The following is a 9,304-nucleotide window of genomic DNA, read 5'->3' on the forward strand; positions in this document are numbered from 1 at the left end:
TAGCGTCAGAAGATATCTACGTATCGTAGCAATAGAGTTCTAATGCTTCTTAAAACGCGAAACCGCTTCTCATTTATATGTTTCATGATAAGATATAATATTCATTGCGAAGTGTTATGTATACTTCGCATACACTTCAAATGAATGTAAATGCGACACTTCCTTGCTAGGAAATAGCGTCAGCAGATATCTACGTATCGTAGCAATAGAGTTCTAATGCTTCTTAAAAAGCGAAACCGCTTCTCATTTCTATGTTTCATGATAAGGTATAATATTCATTGCGAAGTGTCTTGCATACCTCGTTTCCACTTCAAGAGACTGTAAATGCGACACTTCCTTGCTAGGAAATAGCGTTGGCAGATGTGTACGTATCGAGGCAATAGAGATCTACTGCTTCTTAAATAGTGATATTGCATCTCATTTCTATGTTTCATGATAAGATATAATATTCATTGCGAAGTGTCATGTATACCTCGTATTCACTTGGAAACAATGTAAATATGACACTTCCCTGCTGGGATATCGCGTTTGCAGATGTCTACGTATCGAAGCAATAAATTTCTAATGCTTCTAAAATCGCCATATCGCATCTCATTTCTATGTTTCATGATAAGATATAATATTCATTGCGAAGTGTCATGTATACCTCGCTTTCACTTCAAAAAAATATAAATGCGACACTTCCATGCTAGGAAATAGCGTTCGCAGATGTCCACGTATCGTAGCAATAGAGTTCTGGTGCTTCTTAAATCGCGATATCGCATCTCATTTCTATGTTTCACGATAGGATATAATAATCATTGCGAAGTGTCATGCATACCTCGTATTCACTTCAAAAGAATGTAAGTGCGACACTTCCTTGCTAGGAAATAGCGTTTGCAGCTGTCTACGTATCGTAGCTATGGAGTTTTAATTCTTCTTAAAACGCGATATAGCATCTCATTTCTATGTTTCATTATAAGATATAATATTCATTGCGAAGTGTCATGTATACCTCGTTTTCACTTCAAGAGAATGTAAATGCGACACTTCCTTGCTAGGAAATAGCGTTGGCAGATGTGTACGTATCCATGCAATAGAGATCTACTGCTTCTTATATCGCCATATCGCATCTCATTTCTATGTTTCATGATAAGATATAATACTCATTGTGGAGGGTTATTATAACCTCGTATTCACTTCATAAGAATGTAAATGCGACACTCCCTGGCTAGGAAATAGCATTCGCAGATGTCTACGTATCGTAGCATTAGAGATCTAATGCTTCTCAAAACGCGATATCGCATCTCATTTCTATGTTTCATGATAAGGTATAATATTCATTGCGAAGTGTCTTGTATACCTCTCATACACTTCACGCGAATGTAAATGCGACACTTCCTTCCTAGGAAATAGCGTTGGCAGATGTCTACGTATTGAAGCAATAGAGATCTATTGCTTCTTAAATAGCGATATCGCATCTCATTTCTATGTTTCATGATAAGATATAAGATATAATCATTGCGGAGTGTCATGTATACCTCGCATTCACTTCAAAAGAATTTAAATGCGACACTTCCTTACTAGGAAGTAGCGTTTGCAGATGTCTATTTATCGAAGCAATAGAGTTTTAATGCTGCTTAAATCGCGATATCGCACTTCATTTCTATGTTTCATGATAAGATATAATATTCATTGTGCAGTGTCATGTATACCTCGTATTCATTTCAAAAGTGTGATAATGCGTCGCTTCCTTGCTAGGAAATAGCGTTTACAGATATCCACGTATCGTAGCAATAGAGTTCTGGTGCTTCTTAAATCGCGATATCGCATCTCATTTCTATGTTTCACGATAGGATATAATAATTATTGCGAAGTGTCATGCATACCTCGTATTCACTTCAAAAGAATGTGAGTGCGACACTTCCTTGTTAGGAAATAGCGTTTGCAGTTGTCTTCGTATTGTAGCTATGGAGTTCTAATTCTTCATAAACGCGATATAGCATCTCATTTCTATGTTTCATGATAAGGTATAATATTCATTGCGAAGTGTTTTGCATACCTCGTTTTCACTTCAAGAGACTGTAAATGCGACACTTCCTTGCTAGGAAATAGCGTTGGCAGATGTGTACGTATCGAGGCAATAGAGATCTACTGCTTCTTAAATAGCGATATTGCATCTCATTTCTATGTTTCATGATAAGATATAATATTCATTGCGAAGTGTCATGTATACCTCGTATTCACTTGGAAACAATGTAAATATGACACTTCCCTGCTAGGATATCGCGTTTGCAGATGTCAATGTATCGTTGCAATAGTGTTCTAATGCTTCTCAAATCGCGATATCGCATTTCATTTCTATGTTTCGTGATAAGGTATAATATTCATTGTGGTGCGTCATGTATACCTCGCATTCACTTCAAAGGAATGTAAATGCGACACTTCCTTCCTAGGAAATAGCGTTTGTAGATGTCTACGTATCGTAGCAATAGAGATCTAATGCTTCCTAAAACGCGATATCGCGTCTATGTTTCATGATAAGATATAATATTTATTGCGAAGTGTCACTTATACCTCGCATAAACTTCAAATGAATGTACATGCGACACTTCCTTGCTATTAAATAGCGTTTGCAGATGTCTTCGTATCGTCCCAATAGATTTCTAGTGCCCTTTTAAATCGCGATATCGCATCTCATTTCTATGTTTCATGACAAGATATAATATTCATTGTGGAGTGTTATGTATACCTCGTATTCACTTCAAAAGAATGTAAATGCGACACTTCCATGCTAGGAAATAGCGTTTGCAGATGTCTACGTATCGATGCAATAGAGTTCTGACGCTTCTTATATCGCGATATCGCATATCATTTCTTTGTTTCATGATAAGTTATAATATCCATTGCGAAGTGTCATGTTTACCTTGTATTCAATCCAAAAGAATGTATTTGCGACACTTCCATGCCACAAAATAGCGTTTGCAGGTGTCTACGTATCGTAGCTATAGAGTTCTTATACTTCTTAAATCGCGATATCGCATCTAATTTCTATGGTTCGTGATAAGGTATAATATTCATCGTTTAGTGTTATGAATATCTCGCATACACATCAAATGAATGTAAATGCGATACTTCCTTGCTAGGAAGTAGCGTTTGCAGATGCCTACGTATCGAACTAATAGAGTTCTAATGCTCCTCAAAACGCGATATCGCATCTCATTTCCATGTTTCATGGTTAGATATAATATTAATTGCGGAGTGTCATGTGTACCTCGTATTCACTTAAAAAGTATGTAAATGCGACACATCCTTGCAAGGAAATAGCGTCTGCAGATGTCTACGTATCGTAGCAATAGGGTTCTAATGCTTCTTAAAATGCGATAGCGATCCTCATTCCTTGGTTTCATGATAAGATATAATATTCATTGTGGAGTGTTAAGTATACCTCGTATTCACTTCAAAAGAATGTAAATGCGACACTTCCATGCTAGGAAATAGCGTTTGCAGATGTCTCCGTATCGAAGCAATATTGTTCTAATAATACTTAAAACGCGATATTGCATCTCATTCCTATGTTTCATGATACGATGTAATATTCATTGCGAAGTGTTGCTTATACCTCGCAAGCGCTACAAATGGATGTAAATGCGACACTTCCTTGCTAGGATATAGCGATGGCAGATGTCTACGTATTGAAACAACATGGTTCTAATGCCTCGTAAACCGAGATATCGCATCTCATTTCTATATTTTACGATAAGATATAATATTCATTGCGGAGTGTTATGTATACCACGTATTCACTTTAGATGAATGTAAATGCGACACATCCTTGCTAGGAAATAGCGTTGGCAGATGTCTACGTATCGAAGCAATAGGGTTCTAGTGCTTCTAAAATCGCGATATCGCTTTTCATTTCAATGTTTCCTAATAAGGTATAATATTCATTGCGAAGTGTCATGTATACCTCGTATTCACTTCAAAAGAATGTAAATGCGACACTTCCTTGCTAGGAAATAGCGTTTGCAGTTATCTACGTATCGTCGCAATAGATTTCAAATGCTTCTTATAACGCCATAGCGCATTTCATTTCTATGTTTCATGATAAGATATAATATTCTTTGCGAAGTGTCATGTATACCTCGTATTCACTTCAAAAGAATGTAAATGCGACACTTCCTTGCTAGGATATAGCGATGTCAGATGTCTACGTACCGAAACAATAGAGCTATAATGCTTCTTAAAACGCGATATCGCAGCTCATTTCTTTGTTTCATGATAAGATATAATATTCATTGCGGAGTGTCATGTATACCTCGTTTTCACTTCAAAAGAATGTAAATGCGACACTTCCTTGCTAAGAAGTAGCGTTTGCAGATGTCTACGTATCGTAGTAATAGAGTTCTAAGGCTTCTTAAAACGCCATATCGCATCTCATTTCTATGTTTCATAATAAGCTATAATATTCATTCTGGAGTGTTATGTATACGTCGTATTCACTTCAATAGATTGTAAATGCGACACTTCCTACCTAGGTAATAGCGTCTGCAGATGTTTACGTAGCGAAGCAATAGAGTTCTAATGCTTCTTAAAACGCGAATCGATCCTCATCTATATGTTTCATGATAAGATGTAATATTCATTGTGCAGTGTTATGTATACCCTGTATTCACTTCAAAAGAATGTAAATACGACACTTCCTTGCTAGGAGATAGCGTTTGCAGGTGTCTACGTATCGTAGCGATTGAGTTCTAATGCTTCTCAAGACGCGAAATCGCTCCTCATTTATATGCTTTATGATAAGATGTAATATTCATTGTGGAGTGTCATCTATACCTCGTATTCACTTCAAAAGATTGTAAATGCAACACTTCCTTGCTAGGAAATAGCGTTTGCAGTTGTCTACGTATCGTAGCAATAGATTTCTAATGCTTCTTAAAACGCCATAGCGCATCTCTTTTATATGTTTCATGAAAAGATATAATATTCATTGCGAAATGTTACTTATACCTCGCATACACTTCAAAAGAATGTAAGTGCGAGGCTTCCTTGCTACGAAATAGCGCCTGCACAAGTCTCCGTACCGAAGCAATACAGTTCCAATTCTTCTTAAATCGCGATATCGCATCTCATTTCTATGTTTCATGATTAGATATAATAATCATTGTGGAGTGTTAGGTATACATCGTATTCACTTCGAAGGAATGTAAATGTGACACTTCCTTGCTGGGAAATAGCGTTTGCAGATGTCTACGTATCGATGCAATAGAGTTCTAATGCTTCTTAAATCGCGAAATCGTATATCATTCCTATGTTTCATGATAAGATATAATATTCATTGTGGAGTGTTATGTATACCTCGTATTCACTTCAAAAGAATGTAAATGCGACACTTCCATGCTAGGAAATAGCGAATGCAGATGTCTACGTATCGTAGCATTGGAGTTCTACAGCTTCTCAAATGGCGATATCGCATCTCATTTCTATGCCTCATGATAAGATATAATATTCATTGCGAAGTGTCTTGTATACCTCGCATAAACTTCAACTGAATGTAAATGCGACACTTCCTTGCTTGGTAATAGCGTTGGCAGGTGTCTACTTATCGAAGCAATAGTGTTCTAATGCTTCTTAAATCGCCGTATCGCATCTTATTTCTATGTTTCATGATAAGATATAATATTCATTGTGGAGTGTTTGTGTACGTCGTATTCACCTCAACAGAATGTAAATGCGACACTTCCTTGCTAGGAAATAGCGTCTGCATTTGTCTACGTATCGTAGTAATAGAGTTCTCATCCTTCTGAATACGTCATATCGCATCTCATTTCTATGCTTCATGATAAGATATAATATTCATTCTGGAGTTTTATGTATACCTCGTATTCACTTCAAAAGTATGTAAATGCGACACTTCCTTGCCAGGAAAAAGCGTCCGCAGATGTCTACGTATCGTAGCAATAGAGTTCTAATGCTTCTTCAAACGCGATACAGCTTCTCAGTTATATGCTTCATGTTAAGATATAATATTCATTGTGGAGTGTTATGTATACCTCGTATTCACTTCAAAAGAATGTAAAGGCGACACATGCTTGCAAGGAAGTAGCGTTTGGAGATGTCTACGTATCGAAGCAATAGTATTCCAATGCTTCCTATATCGCGATATAGCACCTCAATTCTACGTTACATGATAAGATATAATATTCATTGTGGAGTGCTATGTATACCTCGTATTCACTTCAAAAGAATGTAAATGCGACACTTCCTTCCTAGGAAATAGCGTTTGCTGATGGCTACGTATCGTAGCAACAGAGTTCTGTCGCTTCTTAGAACACGATATCTCATCTCATTTCTATGTTTCATGATAAGATATGATATTTATTGCGAAGTGTCACTTATACCTCGCATACACTTCAATTCAATGTAAATGCTATACTTCCTTGCTAGGAAATAGCGTTCGCAGATGTCTACGTATCGAAGCGATGGAGTTCTATTGCTTCTCAAAACGCGATATCGCATCCAATTTCTATGTTTAATGATAAGATGTAATATTCATTGCGAAGGGGTATATATACCTCGTACTCACTTCAAATGAATGTAAATGCGACACTTCCTTTCTAGGAAATTACGTTTCCAGATGTCTACGTATCGAAGCAATAGAGTTATAATGCTTCTTAAAACCCGATATCGCATCCCATTTCTATGTTTCATGATAAGATATAATATTCATTGTGGAGTGTTATGTATACCTCGTATTCACTTCAAAAGAATGTAAATGCGACACTTCCATGCTAGGAAATAGCGAATGCAGATGTCTACGTATCGTAGCATTGGAGTTCTACAGCTTCTCAAATGGCGATATCGCATCTCATTTCTATGCCTCATGATAAGATATAATATTCATTGCGAAGTGTCTTGTATACCTCGCATAAACTTCAACTGAATGTAAATGCGACACTTCCTTGCTTGGTAATAGCGTTGGCAGGTGTCTACTTATCGAAGCAATAGTGTTCTAATGCTTCTTAAATCGCCGTATCGCATCTTATTTCTATGTTTCATGATAAGATATAATATTCATTGTGGAGTGTTTGTGTACGTCGTATTCACCTCAACAGAATGTAAATGCGACACTTCCTTGCTAGGAAATAGCGTCTGCATTTGTCTACGTATCGTAGTAATAGAGTTCTCATCCTTCTGAATACGTCATATCGCATCTCATTTCTATGCTTCATGATAAGATATAATATTCATTCTGGAGTTTTATGTATACCTCGTATTCACTTCAAAAGTATGTAAATGCGACACTTCCTTGCCAGGAAAAAGCGTCCGCAGATGTCTACGTATCGTAGCAATAGAGTTCTAATGCTTCTTCAAACGCGATACAGCTTCTCAGTTATATGCTTCATGTTAAGATATAATATTCATTGTGGAGTGTTATGTATACCTCGTATTCACTTCAAAAGAATGTAAAGGCGACACATGCTTGCAAGGAAGTAGCGTTTGGAGATGTCTACGTATCGAAGCAATAGTATTCCAATGCTTCCTATATCGCGATATAGCACCTCAATTCTACGTTACATGATAAGATATAATATTCATTGTGGAGTGCTATGTATACCTCGTATTCACTTCAAAAGAATGTAAATGCGACACTTCCTTCCTAGGAAATAGCGTTTGCTGATGGCTACGTATCGTAGCAACAGAGTTCTGTCGCTTCTTAGAACACGATATCTCATCTCATTTCTATGTTTCATGATAAGATATGATATTTATTGCGAAGTGTCACTTATACCTCGCATACACTTCAATTCAATGTAAATGCTATACTTCCTTGCTAGGAAATAGCGTTCGCAGATGTCTACGTATCGAAGCGATGGAGTTCTATTGCTTCTCAAAACGCGATATCGCATCCAATTTCTATGTTTAATGATAAGATGTAATATTCATTGCGAAGGGGTATATATACCTCGTACTCACTTCAAATGAATGTAAATGCGACACTTCCTTTCTAGGAAATTACGTTTCCAGATGTCTACGTATCGAAGCAATAGAGTTATAATGCTTCTTAAAACCCGATATCGCATCCCATTTCTATGTTTCATGATAAGATATAATATTCATTGCGAAATGTATTGTATACCTCGCATACACTTCAAGTGAATGTAAATGCGAACCTTCTTTGCTAGGAAGTAGAGTTTGCAGATGTCTACGTATCGAAGCAATAGATTCCTAATGCTTCTTAAACCGCGTTATAGCAACTCACTTCTACGTTTCATGATAAGATATAATATTCATTGTGCAGTGCTATGTATATCTCGTCTACACTTCAAATGAATGTAAATGCGACACTTCCCTGCTAGGAACTAGCGTTTGCAGATGTCTACGTATCGAGGCAATTGTGTTCTAATGCTTGTTAAAGCGCCATATCGTACCACAATACTATGTTTCATGATAAGATATAATATTCATTGCCAAGTGTCATGTATACCTCGTATTCCTTTCAAAAAAATGTAAGTGCGACACTTCCATGCAAGCAAGTAGCGTTTGCAATTGTCTACGTAAGAAGCAATAGAGTTCTAGTGCTTCACAAAACGCGATATCGCATCCCATTTCTATGTTTCATGATAATATATAATATTCATTGTGGAGTGTTATGTATACCTCCTATTCACTTCAAAGGAATGTAAATGCGACACTTCCTTGCTAGGAAATAGCGTCTGCAGATGTCTACGTATCGTGGCATTAGAGTTCTAAATCATCGCAAAACGCGATATCGCATCTCATTTCTATGTTTCATGATAAGATATAATATTCATTGCGAAGTGTCTTGCATACCACGCATACACTTCAAAAGAATATAAATGCGACACTTCCTTGCTAGGTAATAAACGATTGCAGATGTCTACGTATCGTAGCAATAGAGTTCGAATGCTTCTTAAATCGCGATATCGCATCTCATTTCTACGTTTCATGATAAGATTTAATATTCATTGTGGAGGGTTATGTATACCTCGTATTCACCTGAAAAGAATGTAAATGCGACACTTCCTTGCTAGGAATTAGCGTCTGCAGGTGTCTACGTATCGAAGCAATGGAGTTCTAATGCTTCTTAAAACGCGATGCCGCATCTCAATTCTATGTGTCATGATAAGATATAATATTCATTGTGCTGTGTTATGTAGTCCCCGTATTCACATAAAAAGAATGTAAATACGACACTTCCTCGCTAGGAAATAGCGTCTGCAGATATCTACGTATCGTAGCAATAGAGTTCTAATGCTTCTTAAAACGCGATATCGCATCTCATTTCTACGTTTCATGA

This window comes from Xylocopa sonorina, unplaced genomic scaffold (genome assembly GCF_050948175.1).
Source record: "Xylocopa sonorina isolate GNS202 unplaced genomic scaffold, iyXylSono1_principal scaffold0048, whole genome shotgun sequence".
NCBI classification, from domain to species: domain Eukaryota; kingdom Metazoa; phylum Arthropoda; class Insecta; order Hymenoptera; family Apidae; genus Xylocopa; species Xylocopa sonorina.